The 13,820-nt window shown below is 41.1% G+C and overlaps 1 protein-coding gene across 1 annotated transcript in view; it reads left to right on the forward strand.

Moving 5' to 3' along the window:
* LOC129705682 (leucine-rich repeat-containing protein 4C-like) overlaps window positions 1–13,820 on the forward strand; it is a 268,649-nt gene that overhangs the window by 17,033 nt on the left and 237,796 nt on the right. Inside the window, exon 3 of the mRNA XM_055649376.1 lies at window positions 5,018–5,074. The gene's annotated coding sequence lies outside the window, so the exon portion shown is untranslated. The remainder of the gene's footprint in view (window positions 1–5,017; window positions 5,075–13,820) is intronic.

The following is a 13,820-nucleotide window of genomic DNA, read 5'->3' on the forward strand; positions in this document are numbered from 1 at the left end:
ATGGAGATGGGGAGGAATTTCTTTAGTCAGGGGGTGGTGAATCTGTTGAATTCATTGCCACAGATGGCCGTGAAGGCCAAGGCAATGGATATTTCTCAGGCAGAAATTGACAGCTTCTTGTCAGGGGTTATAGAGAGAAGGCAGGAGAATAGGGTTGAGAGAGAAAGGTAGATCAGCCATGATTGAATGGTGTAGATGGGTGAATGGCCTAATTCTGCTCCTATAACCTATGAACATGAAAAATGGAATGTCTGTACAAGGTTACACGAAGGCTAAGGATTAAATTTGTGAAAGCATTTTGATATAAACTGTCGACTTTAGAGACCAACATTTGATATAACAAAATAACCTTATAAGACCACAAAAAGAGATAACAAGAAAGCATCGTTCAACTCATCGAGCCTACCGTGATATTCAATAGGATCACGGCTGATCTGATAATCCTCGTCTACTTTTGCCATTACCCTTGATTTCATCCATGATTAGAAATCTATTTCAGCCTCAAAAATCCATAGGGAGTCTGCTCCCAGACTGTCTAGGCAATGCCTAGATAAAATGTTATGCGTCTTTACCTTGGTGTCTAGGTAAAGACACATAACCCTCTTAAATGAAAATATTATTCCTTGTCTCAGTGGTAAATGGGTGCCCCGTTATCTGAGATAATTTCCCCTGAGTATGGGCTTTCTCACGAAAGGAACTATCATCTCAGTATTTACTGTGTCAAGCCCCAAAGTGTGTCTTAATGAGATGACCTCATTCTTCCAAACTCCAATGAGTGCCAAATACACTTTATACACTCTAGCATTTGTGTTCCAAGCCAGATTCCAGCGTCTACAGTTCTACAGTATATCATTATCCTGAAATCATAAACTGCCAATGAAAAATAAACTTTAGCGCTACTTAAGTAGATTTCTGCTCCGTATTTAAATGACTTAGTGGGTAGAAATTGAACTCATCATGATTGTGTTAGTTTTTCCAAAGTTAAGTTTAAAACAGCAAATGTGGGATATACCCCAAGATCAGGTTATCTTTGTGGAAAGAGAAGCAATTTCAGGTGGAAAACCTTTCATGACAACTCAAGTCATTGTTCAAGTTCATGCTCAAATGTAGATTGCAAAATGGCAAATGTAAAATCTTCCCTAAGGCAGTGTAACTGCACAGCAATTAGCAGAAGCTTGACACACTGATTAATTTGCTGTGGAGACATGGACAATGCCCTGGGTAAGGCTGGCTTGCTGAACAATATTTTATGACTGTAATGGATTAGATACTTATTTTATACAAAACTTGTATTCAAAAGTCCTTGGTCTTTTCCACTGGTTTGGCCAAATGCAATGAATCACACTTGGAAAATACAACTGTGATTTTGTGCAAATTCTCCCTCACAATATATGCTTGGGCTAATATTCCCATGAGATCTACATGGGTCGACTAGCAGTTATGTCCATCATTGGGTATTTCTGAATGGAGGCAGTAGTGAAGAAAGCTGGCCAGGAGACAATGGAACTGAACCAGTGGACTTCTCCTCGATTCAACAAGGCAATGCAAACTGCTGCAGATTTCCCAACAGTTAGGCTGGGGCAGACTCATTTAGATCTGGGCTCAGAGAGCTCTCAGGCTGGGAAACCTCCCTGCTGTGCCCTTGCCAGCTTAACCCTATGAGTATTCAGGGAGATGGTTAAAATGAATGGGGGAAATCAGCAGCAGAGAGAAACATGTTTTTTTTTTAAAAATATGGTTCAATTTAAATATTGGTAACTACTTTTGTGCGCAAGCATGTTTTTAGATTATCTAGTAATGTTCTTTTTTTTAAGGCATTATATTTACTATTTATCAGCCCGTGAGTGATTGTTAATATTAGTGATTGAATTACCTATCAGCATGTCCAGCCACTTACTTAGCCACTGGGTCAGGCCTGTGACTGGGTTGCAGGAAGGGCCAATGGCTTGTAATGTGCTGGAAGAACCTTGGTTGCAGCAGAGCAGCAATGCCAGGCCGATCAAGGGTCCCGACCCAAAACGTCACCCATTCCTTCTTTCCAGAGATGCTGCCTGTCCTGCTGAGTAACTCCAGCATTTTGTGTCTACCTTTGGTTTAAACCAGCATCTTCAGTTCCTTCTTACACAAAATCACCTGGAATGTACAACACATGTGCAAGGTATCAGTTATTAACTTTAGTGTGAGGCTGGGTCAGTTGGAGGTTTGCACATCTGTCACTTATTCCTGAATGATGTGTTATGGAATAGAACAAGGGTTCCCAGCCGGTGGTAAATTTGTTGATTCTGCATGTGTACATATTTTTCTCTCATTGACTGACTGTCTTTGGTTCTGATATACCGGTACTTGTTCATCATTAGTTGTGCTTCAATAAGTGAAATAACATTGTTATGTGCTATTAAAGTTGCCTGAGGTAAACAGGACGAAAAAGGTTGGGAACCCCTGACATTGAACATGGCAGATGTGCATTACTAAAACAAAAAAAAATCACCGAGACACCTTCAAACCTTCTGTGGCTAAAGTCAGAACTGGATGTTCCTATAAAATCTTTCCCCCCTCACCTTAAACTATGTCCTCTGGTTCTGGATTCTCCTACTCTGAGCGTCTGCCTGATCTATTCCTCGCATGATTTTGTACACCTCTATAAGATCACCTCTCATCCTCCTGCACTCCAAGGAATAGAATGCTAGTCTCCTCAACCTCTTTCTATAGCTTAGACCATCGGTTCCTGGCAACATCCTCGTAAATCGTCTCTGCATTCTTTCCAGCTTGACAACATCATTCATATAACATGGTTCCCAGAACTGAACACAATACCATAAATCTTCATTTTCATTTTGCATATGGCGTGCACAGCCTAAAGTTGTAGGACAACTTGTTCTATTTGATCTTATTTGATTGTGCACACTAGGTTGATTGCATTCGTCGAAACAGGGCGGACCACGTGAAGGTTGCAATCTCCCACAATACCATAAATACAGCCTCACAAACGTCTTATATAACTTATCAAACTGTACAACTCCTTCCCCTTCTGTCGTGGGGTAGACTGACTCCCCATCCCGCTCCACTCCCTCATATTTGGGTAGTTTACACCCCAGTGGTATGAACATTGACTTCTCTAACTTGAAATAGCCCTTGCTTTCTCTCTCCATTCCCTCCCCTTTCCAGTTCTCCCACTAGTCTTACTCTATCCACCTACATTCTTTTTCCCATGCCCCCCACCCCTCCCCCCCCCATCCCCTGACATCAGTCTGAAGAAAGATCTTGACCCGAAACATCGCCAATTCCTTCTCTCCATAGATGCTGCCTCATCCACTGAATTACTCCACAGCTTTTTGCATCTACCTTCGGTTTTACCAGCATCTGCAGTTCTTTCTTAAATATTTATACCACTTTTTGTTTCCGCCTGCTCAATTCCCAAGAGACCACCATCTTATCTGATTTCCGTTATGCCTTGAGACCACTTTAAATTCTGTTTGTCCTGACAACCAATTCCAGTAATAGCTTGTCATCATTAATGCCAGAACAAATGTGCAGTTAATTAGCACTGTAGGAAATGGGTTGCTGAATTCATGCAGAAGGAGCACCAGACTTCAGGACAGGGTCCCAGATGTCAATAAGTGGCCTGAAATCATGCCAAAACTGAGCAGATGGTGCAAGTATTCTGACTATCTAATAACATCTTTACTTTTGCCTTTCCAAGATTGAGAGGGGAGGAAAAAAAAAATCCACATGATGGGTCTCAACCCAAAACATCAATTATCCATTTCTCTCCACAGATGCCGCCTGAGCTGCTGAGTTTCTGCAGCAGATTGTTTATTCCCTTGTCCAGCATACGCTGTCTGTTATTTTATTCATTCTCAATTTTTAATTTCTTAACAAAACCAGTATATGATATGATACGATATGATAAAACTATGATGCGATACGATAAAACAATAATACGATACCCCGAGGGAAATTGGTCTGCCAACAGTCACATCACACAAGGTACACAAAAACTTGAAATTAATAGTGCAAAAAAAAAGATAAGGAAAAGCGTTAATCGTATAATGCCTATCAACACTGGCTGGAATTCATGGTTGAGATACACCTTGAGCTGCTCTCACCCCCCTCCCCCCCCCCCCCCCCCCAAAAAAAAAACCTTTATTCTGAATAATATATATATCCAAAAACTAAAATGGTGCAAACATTCTTCACACATTCTCAGTGTCTATTTATTGGATAGAGTCATACACAAGAGTGTTTGTACCTCATCTTTACACAAAACATTGTTGCCCCTCATGGGCCCCCATGGAGTGATATACCTTCCTTTTCTTGAGGGATGCACCCAGCATGAGTCTGCCCCTCAATGTCCAGCAGTGGAAAGACTACTAATGGTATGTGATCAAATGTGTGTCTTGCCTGGCCACTTTACAATGTATTTAAGGTATAAGTATATTGCCATGGGTCTGGTATCGCATTTTTAACAGACTGTGAGGGAGGAAAATGGTCTTCACTGAAGTGACATGATTGAACCAAATTATATTTAAAAACAGTCATGTAGTTTCATGGTCACCATTATCAATGCTGTTTCTTATTCTGTATTTATTTTATTCCTTGAGTTTAAATGCCTTGACTATGGTGGAGAAATTTGAATTCATGTGTCCAGATCTAGATGTATCAGGTTCTTGGTTACTATCCCTTAACATAAACTTTATACTCTTACAAATCCAAGTATATACATAAATGCTCCAACAATATATAGATCGTGATTCTGACCATGAATGTGTTTAGGCAACTGATAAAATTATTGCATGTTGCCTGTAACCTTTTTAAGAAAGGCATGGTATTTCATAATTAGGAGTTGCACATTCGGTTTGTAAAATAAATATTAAGAGCAGTGCCAACTTAAGAGTGTAGAAGATTGTATTTTGATAGACATGGAAGATGAGATATACGTAGGATTGCACAATTTTATTATAGCAGAAGAAAGAGGGATTGAATTTTTTATTAATGTCAGTTTTGATTTTCCCTGCAGATTATCGTTTGTCCAGATTCCACCGGCTCGCACAATTTGTCTGGTGAAATAAACACAGTGAGTGAATCCTGCTTTGCTTTTATGTTACAATTTGCAAGAGCGGAAGGAATGTCTAGAAAAGACGAGCTTGCATAAGTGTGCTTTTCCTTATTCTTATAATCAAAATTATTGGTTAACAAAATAACCCTTGTCCCATTGGCAACTCTCACAACCCCTTTTGATGTTCTCTTGCTTTACATTGTATCACCCCCCGATGAAAGTTGTGCTCTTCTGCCCCTGCAACCTTGTTCACGGTGATCTGGGCAGAACCTGTAGTGCAGAGAATAGCTTATTAAATATCCATGAAGTGCTTCCCTTATTTCCCATTTGCATTCTAGCAGAGTGTTGAGTGTCGTGTAAACATAACAGGAAAATAGGTAGGTGCAGAAGAATTCACAAAACAGCTGTACATGCTTTGCCATTTCGCCTTCTTGCTCTCACTTCTTTCCAGTAATTGCAAAGTGGCAGAGAGAATGAATCTGTGCACGATTGGAGAAATGTATCCCTACATGAAATGAAATTGAAACCGGTATTAATACGAAAATCATTGGTGGCAATTTCAGGACGGCCTCTCAATGCATAGAATTTGTGCCATTCAAATCATGTAAAATTCAGGAAGGCACAAATTATTCCACTGTGTGCACTCCCTGCCAGTTCATCTTAATTGCCCCTATCATAAATACAGTAGTTGAGCCAACATGTGTGGCTGGGGACAGTAACTTAGATGAAAATATGTGCTTCTTGGCATCAAATTATATTTTGTTGGCGTCATCTCATTTCTGAAGTTGTTTGCCAACACGGGGCAGAAAGGTTATGTGTTTTCTCTTGTTTATTTGTAAAATGGGACTCAAAATGCCATCTAATATTCAGAATAAGTTATTTACATGATGAAGATCTCTCTGGATTAGAAGCATATGTTTCCTGTCATTTTAGATATTCAAACAGATTACATAATCTACACATTGAAAACTGCAAAATGTTTCGAAAGAGAAATAAATATATAAATGCCAATTTGACTTCAGAACCTCTCCAAATATAAAACAGGCAACAAAGTAAATTTCCATGTGTAATCACACAGAGAAATGCAGCAAAATGCCTTAACTGAATCGAAATATCTGGATATTTTAAATACGATGTCTGAAGAATAAATATTAGTTTGCATTCTTTGAGTTAGTTTAGTTTAGAGATACAGCACGGAAACAGGCCCTTCGGCCCACCGTGTCAGCACCGAATAACGATCCCCGCACACATTAACACTATCCTACACACATACAGGACAATTTACACATACACCAAGCCAATTAACTTACATACCTGTACATCTTTGGTGTGCGGGAGGAAACCAAAGATCTCGGAGAAAACCCACGCGGTTACTGGGAGAACATACAAACTCCGTACGGACAGCACCCATAGTCAGGATCGAACCCGGGTCTCCAGCGCTGCAAGCTCTGTAAGGCAGCAACACTACCACTGCGCCACCGTGGCCGCCCTAGTTCCTTTCAATAATGTCACGTTAATCTCATATATCCAAGAGGGCAAATTCGACCACGATTTAATTGTGAAATACATCACGTCCACAATTGAACAAGCCCTCAGCAATGCATTGGATCTGAGACTCATGACATCTGATCAATATAGTGCTATTACTGAAACAAGACTGACACTTAATTTAATTATTGTTTAAGGTACTCGTTAATAAACACACAGATCGTGTAATTCTTACTGCCGTGATTACTACAACATGCATAAATTTTACGAAACAGCAATATACATTTCCAAGGCACCTTTCATAACTCCAGGACATCTCAAGTGCTTTACAGCTTACTGGACCTTTTTCAGTGTGGTCACTATTATAATACACCAGGCTATTTATTTCATTTCCACACTGCATGCAGATAAGGCAAGAGGATGAAGCTCACCCTAGCCTTCAACAGTTTCTTTCCTTATTATTGATGCCTACAATCAGTCTGAATGAATGTTAGCTCTATTTTCTCTTTGACAATTTTCTTCCTGAAATTAGAGAGATAGATAGAGCTCTAGGGGCTAGTGGAATCAAAGGATATGGGGAGAAAGGCAGGCAGGGTTTATTGATTGGGGACAATCAGCCATGATCACTATGAATGGTGGAGCTGGCTCGAACGGCCGAATGGCCTTCTCCTGCACCTATTTTCTATGTTTCTATGAAATGTTGTGTATAAAATTGCAAAGATTTATGAACACAGTGGCACAGCGGTAGAGTTGCTTTCTTACAGCACCGGAGACTCAAGTTTGATCCCGACTATGGGTGCAGTCTGTACGGAGTTTGTACGTTCTCCCCAGGACCTGAGTGGGTTTTCTCCGAGATCTTCAGTTCCCTCCCAGATTCCAAAGATTTGTAGGTTAATTGGTTTGGTAAATGTAAAAGAAAAATGCCCCTCATGTGTGTAGGATAGTGTTAACGTGCAGGATAGCTGGTCGGCGCGGACCCGGTGGGCCGAAGGGCCTGTTTCCGCTCTGTATCTCTAAACTAAACTACAAAATAAAAAAACTAGTTTGAGATTGAGTTCATAGTGCCCTGATATTTCAGATTACTTTTCATAGCTACGTTGGACGATCCCTGAAACTGTGTTACATGATGTTTAATTAACAATCACCTATTGGAGCCAGTGTAGACAACTGTCCTTAAGGGCCTGTTCCATGAGCATGTGACTCCATGTGGCAAGCGCGACCTAATGTGGTCGCTTGAGCCGTACGGCCTCACGGGGCCGGTCCCACTTCGATCGCCGGAGTCGTATGGAGTTGTGCGGACCTGGACCCGACATCGCTCGGGGCTCCGAAAAATTGACCGTGTTCAAAAATTCTGCGCAGCAACGGCCTGCCGGCCCGCAGCCGCCTCGATGCCGTAAGCACCGCCTCGATGGGTATATGCAGTGTCTTGACGCCATACGCAGCGTCTTGATGCCGTACGTCACGCACGAACTTTCCGCGGACTTTGCTCAAACTTCACGTCATTCACTCGACCTCCGCGCGGCACCCGCTTCCGGTTTGGTCTCGCTTGCAGCATGCAGGTCGCACGCTCGTGGGGCAGGCCCTTAACATTTGCTGCATGCTCATTTCACTTCATTTCCGTTCACTAGAATAATCCCGGGCTTCCACTCACCAATGGCAGACAAGATCTTTTCTGTCTTCTCATCAGTAAGGTCAGGACCCCCCACTTATAATAATAATACATTTTAATAATAAATTTTATTTATGGGCGCCTTTCAAGCGTCTCAAGGACACCTTACAAAATTTAGCAAATAGAGTAAAAACATGTAAGCGGAATGAAATAAATAGTAAAGACATCACCAGTACACAAATTAAAGACAGAATTTAATCCAAAGACAAAAATCAAAAACAGCGCGCCAGCGTACTCTCTCCCTTCCGGCAGCCATCTTGGACACAGAATAAAATAATCGTTTACTCACAAAAAAAAAAACATCCCCCCACAATGGTTACCACTGTGGGGGAAGGCACAATGTCCAGTCCCCTTCCCCAGTTCTCCCATAGTCAGACCTATTGAGGCCTCCTCAGTTGCCTCTGGTGTTGCTCCGGCGTCGGGAGAGTCCTCACAGTGGCTGGGACGGCTGGAACGGCCGATTCCCTACCGGAGTCCGTGGCATTCCGAAGCCGACAGGGCCGCGTCGGTTGATGCTCCGAGGCTCCCGATGTTAAAGTCGGCACCGCCGCCCGCGGCTGGCTGCTCCACAGTCCCGCAACTCGACGGTGTTGATCACGGCGGTCTCAGCATATAGTTCGTGCGTGACGTACGGCATCAAGATGCTCCAGCACGGCGACCCAGCGCGGTGACCCAGGCAAGGCATCGCCCGCTCCGCTCCGCGATAGCGTTCCAGCGCTGTGCCGCCACCGAAGCTGAAGGTGCTGGGCGGTCCCCTCCAGGAAAACGCCGCTCCACTCCCGCTGATAGGCCGAAAGGACGGGTCGACGATGCAGCACGGGGAAAAAGCTGCCTCACCGACCAGGTAGGGACCTAGAAAATAGTTTCCCCCTTCCCCCCCACATAAAAAAGTCAAAATCCCCAACAAACATAGGACAAAATTCACTAAAAACTAATAAAAAAAAGTGAATTGAACGGACAGCTGTTGGTTAGCAGCCGCTCCCCAGGATGGCTCCTCCTCCTATTATCTTATCTTCGGATGAGACGTTTTACAGCCTTCTGCATTGAAAACTTAGTTCTGTTATAAATTAATAAGGTTGAGCAGGGACTCTATTCCCTGGAGCACAGCAGGATGAAGAGTGATCATATAGAGGTGTATAGAATCATGCGAGGAATAGATCAGGTAGACCCATAGAGTCTCTAGCCCAGAGTGAGGGAATCGAGAACAAGAGGACATAGGTTTAAGGTGAAGTGGGAAGCATTTTATAGGGATCTGGGGGTAACGTTTTCACACAAAGTATGGTGGTTGCATGGAACAAGCTGCCAGAGGAGGTAGGTGAGGCAGGGTCTATCGCAACTTTTAAGAAGCAATTAGACAGGAACATGGATAGGACACAAAAAGCTGGAATAACTCAGCGGGACAGGCAGCATCTCTGGAGAGAAGGAATGGGTGACATTTCAGGTCGTGACCCTTCTTCAGACTGACATGAAACGTTAAAACAGTTTTGAAAATGATCAATACATCCATAGCCACTGTAATTTTTTTATAAGCAAATGAAAAACAAATTAATGTTGTCTTTCAACGTAGATAGAAAATGTACATAACGGGTTTATGATTTGTAATTACTAAGTCTGATATTGGATAATGGTAGCATGCTCCATGTTACATTAATATTCATCATACGAACTGCACATTTTCCTAAAGGGTCAATAAAATCTGTGCGTGCAATAGACTGAAAATTGCTACAGAAGCGCACCGATCTCACCAAAATAGCTGCTTAGGTTAGTACATCTTAGCAGGGCAAACAAGTCTCGCTTTTTTTAAATATGCAATTGAATTTCGGCAAAGTGTTTTATTATTTTCCCATCTAATACTGAGCTTACCAATGAACTCTTAAATATCAATCACCTTAAATCATGTTCCACCACAGGGGAGCTGTACATTTATCCTGCGCATGATTTGCCTCTGATTTGTGCCTCATTGGAAATGTTCTATAAATTATAGAAAGAAAAATCAATGTAAATGTGCAATATTACTTATCCTTTCAGAATTTATTTCAGCATTGCCGTGTTGCAGCATTAAGTTTAATTAAGTTTGCATTTTAATTTTTCCTCAGGCAAACTATAATAATGCCTAGACTGCAATGAGTTTATCCCACTGTCTATGGGAGCTGATATGTTGTATTCTGTGAAATCTAGAATGTTAAAACAATTTTCCTGAAGTGATGTGTTTAATTCTGTGTGTGTTGCCTGCCTGGGGATATCATTTATATTTATAACTGATAAGGCCTGTCATTTTGATGATTATAAAGTAATAATTAAGCTTGGTCTTTTACCAAATGTTCCATTTCCAACAATTTATTTATTTATAGTTTTCCAGTCTCTACGCGCGGGAACAGTAATTTTCTAATGCTGACCATCAACTCGTCACAAGTACTGAGGGTACAGGAACATTTATAATAAAGCTAATATTGTATTGGACATGTTTCATGAACTGCCTTGACATGGATGAGGTGTTTATTTTGCAATCTTCAGCAGACTTTCACTTTTTCTTTGTGAGAATTATTAGTCTTGAATTCAGAAAAAGAACGTCTTTGGCAAACATGAAACCTGTCAATTAGAACTTTACCAATACGAACTTGGTCATGGATTGAGCACCATGCCTCTCATGATGGTGAATACAGGGATAGAAGCATCAATGTTTATTTTTGTTTAGAGATGTATTAACTAATAATAAAAAAAAACATTTTCAGCTGATAAATAAACCCAATCATCCCTAATAGTCATATTAGAGTATGAACATTTGTCTTTTTGCTTAGAGTTACATCAGAAGTCAGTTGTGACAGAAGGGAGCTTCATTTTACATTTTAATAGGAAAAAAAACTTGATAACATATTTTAATTTTGTTAATTAATAAAATATAAACACAAAAGGAAAAATAGAAATATATATCATCAAATTTGTTTTGCAGATTAATCAAAAGATTGACGTCTTCCTTCAAGATATAACGCCCAGGCAAAAATAAAAATTAAAAGCGCATTATTATGTATGAGACAATAGATCTGGTGATCATGGGAGAAATTGGGCAATGATGAAGATCACAATGTAGGATAGGATATCAAGCAGTAAGGCAGCAATTGGGATACCAGTGAAAAATGGAATTGATGTGGAGAAGGTTGGGGTGGGATGGCAGGATATTGACGATTGTTGACAAACATAGAAACATAGAAACATAGACAAGAGGCCAAGGGGAAGATCAGGGTGGAAGTAGGAAGGAGATCGTGGACTAGTGACAAATATGGTGTTATCGGTGAGGAGACCTTTGGGAACGGGCAGGGAAAATAAGCGAAGGAAAGTAGGGGATGGCAAGGTTTGGGGTTGTGAGTAATCTGAGGGTCTCTGAGGAAATATGAAAGGACAGTAAGGGTATAGTGTTTATGAGTAAGATCGAGGGAGCTGGGATGAGCATTAAGGATATTAACTTTTTTTTTGGCGGCACAGTGGAGCAGCGGTAGAGTTGCTGCCTTACAGCGCCAGAGACCCGGGTTCGATCCTGACTATGGGTGCTTGTCCGTATGGAGTTTGTACGTTCTCCCCATGACCTGCTTGGGGTTTCTCCAGGATCTCCAGTTTCCTCCCGCACTCAAAAACAGGTCTGTAGGTTATTGGCTTGGTAAAATTGTAAATTGTCCCTAGAGTGTGTAGGAGAGTGAAAGTGTGCAGGGATCGCTAGTCGGCGCAGACATGGTGAGCCGAAGAGCCTGCTTCAACGCTATATTTCTTAAACTAAACTAAACTTATCTAAACTAAACTAAACTAAACTAAACTAAACTAAACTAAACTAAACTCATCTAAACTAAACTAAACTAAACAGGCTGGCTAGTAAACCACAATCTGCCTCAATGGAAAATGAGCTATCGCCACTGCAATATCTCCCAATTCTATATCTATAAGTAATGCACGAATGTGCATTGTCGCTCTAGGTAAGACCTGCTCCTGCATTCAAACACCATATTATTCACAGGCTATAATGCAGGCATTGAGGACCTTCAGCCCAGATAATACACAGGTCTTAGGCAATGATTAATTATGTAGTTAATCATGTGCATGCAGATTTTGTCAGTAATATCTGTTTAAGTTGGAAGTAGAATCACGGTGCATTTGTTAATGCTGAATATTTTGAATTGCTTCTACTCCTCAGAAATGTTTTTATTATGCCATATGGATATAGAGTGTTCCATGCCAAGAGCTATATTGCTCGGTGTTCTTGATTTACAGATCTGTCTGAAACATGTAGCAAATAAATCCCTGAGAGGCTTTCAGTACATATGTATGAATCAAAATGCAATCGGTGGCCAAGAAAATTTGGAGAGAGGTCTTCCAGCAAATATATGTGCTGGTAAAAAAGCCAATCTCTGTTACCGTTATAGGCCCCTGACCTCTCCTGCTGTATCCTTGCCAATTTGACGGAAAGTTTATCTTAGGCATTGACGGTCTGTCTATGTCGCATGAACTTCAAGGCCTGTATATTATTGCTAGAGAATGCGAGAGACGAGTACACAATGGTGGTATTTTTACTTGATGTTCAGAAAATGTATTAAGTTTACAGGGACAAAGACATTTGGGCATCCTTGTCCTACATTTCACAATGAGGAATTTTAACTTATTTAGTTTGAATCTTTAATATTCAAAGCCAACTGGTTGTGCTCCCTTTTTCGATCATAAGATCATAAGTGATAGGAGTAGAATTAGGGCATTTGGCCCATTTAGTCCACTCTGCCAGTCAATCATAGCTATTCTATCTCTTCCCTCCTAACCCCATTCTCCTGCCTTCTCCCCATAACCCCTGACACCTCCTTTTGAAAGCTTTGAACATTATACCTGTAAACTGATACAGTATACAGAATTATTCATTCTCATGAGAATGAAATGACACCAGGGGTGGAAAAGAAATGCAAAAATCATGAGATTTGATTGCGTCCTTTATTTTGGTTGCATTCTTTTCTCTGAGGTCGAATTTGCAGATTTAATATTGCACCTTCAAATTTAAAAACTGCAGCTGCCCATCTCCCCTGTGCAGGAGGGATGACATTAAGACAGGTTAATATTGAGACACGACAGGAGGGCAGTGGACAGCTGAAATCCAAGGTGTTATGATATTCTCCTTACATCTCTCCCAACTTTATTCCAACCATTAATGTTGGAGACTACTATACATATAATCAATGGCTGGACTATTTATTAAGAAACAATGTCTCTCTTAGGGTAGTGGGAGATGGCTGTTGGCACCAGATGCTTTGTGAAGTTGGATCAAAAAAATGATAAATGATTGAACCTGGCAGACAGAGACAAAGGGAATGTTTAAGTCCCAGACCTGGGCAGGAGGTATAACTATATCTAGCAATTCGCATACGCAGCCAGGTACAGATACACTGTAATAATGGGCATACATTATTCACTTTTATGTGAGGGCTATATGTGTGTGTGCCTACAAGCCGTTGCTTCTATCCCCCACGGTTCATACCCTTATACTTACTTATAATCAGTATTTCTGCTTTTCTCCGTGATGCTTTGAACGATTATTGCTGAGAATCACAAATGAAGAGTTGTACAGAGGGTCGCAGAGGT

The sequence above is a fragment of the Leucoraja erinacea genome, chromosome 18 (genome assembly GCF_028641065.1).
Source record: "Leucoraja erinacea ecotype New England chromosome 18, Leri_hhj_1, whole genome shotgun sequence".
Taxonomy (NCBI): Eukaryota; Metazoa; Chordata; class Chondrichthyes; order Rajiformes; family Rajidae; genus Leucoraja; species Leucoraja erinaceus.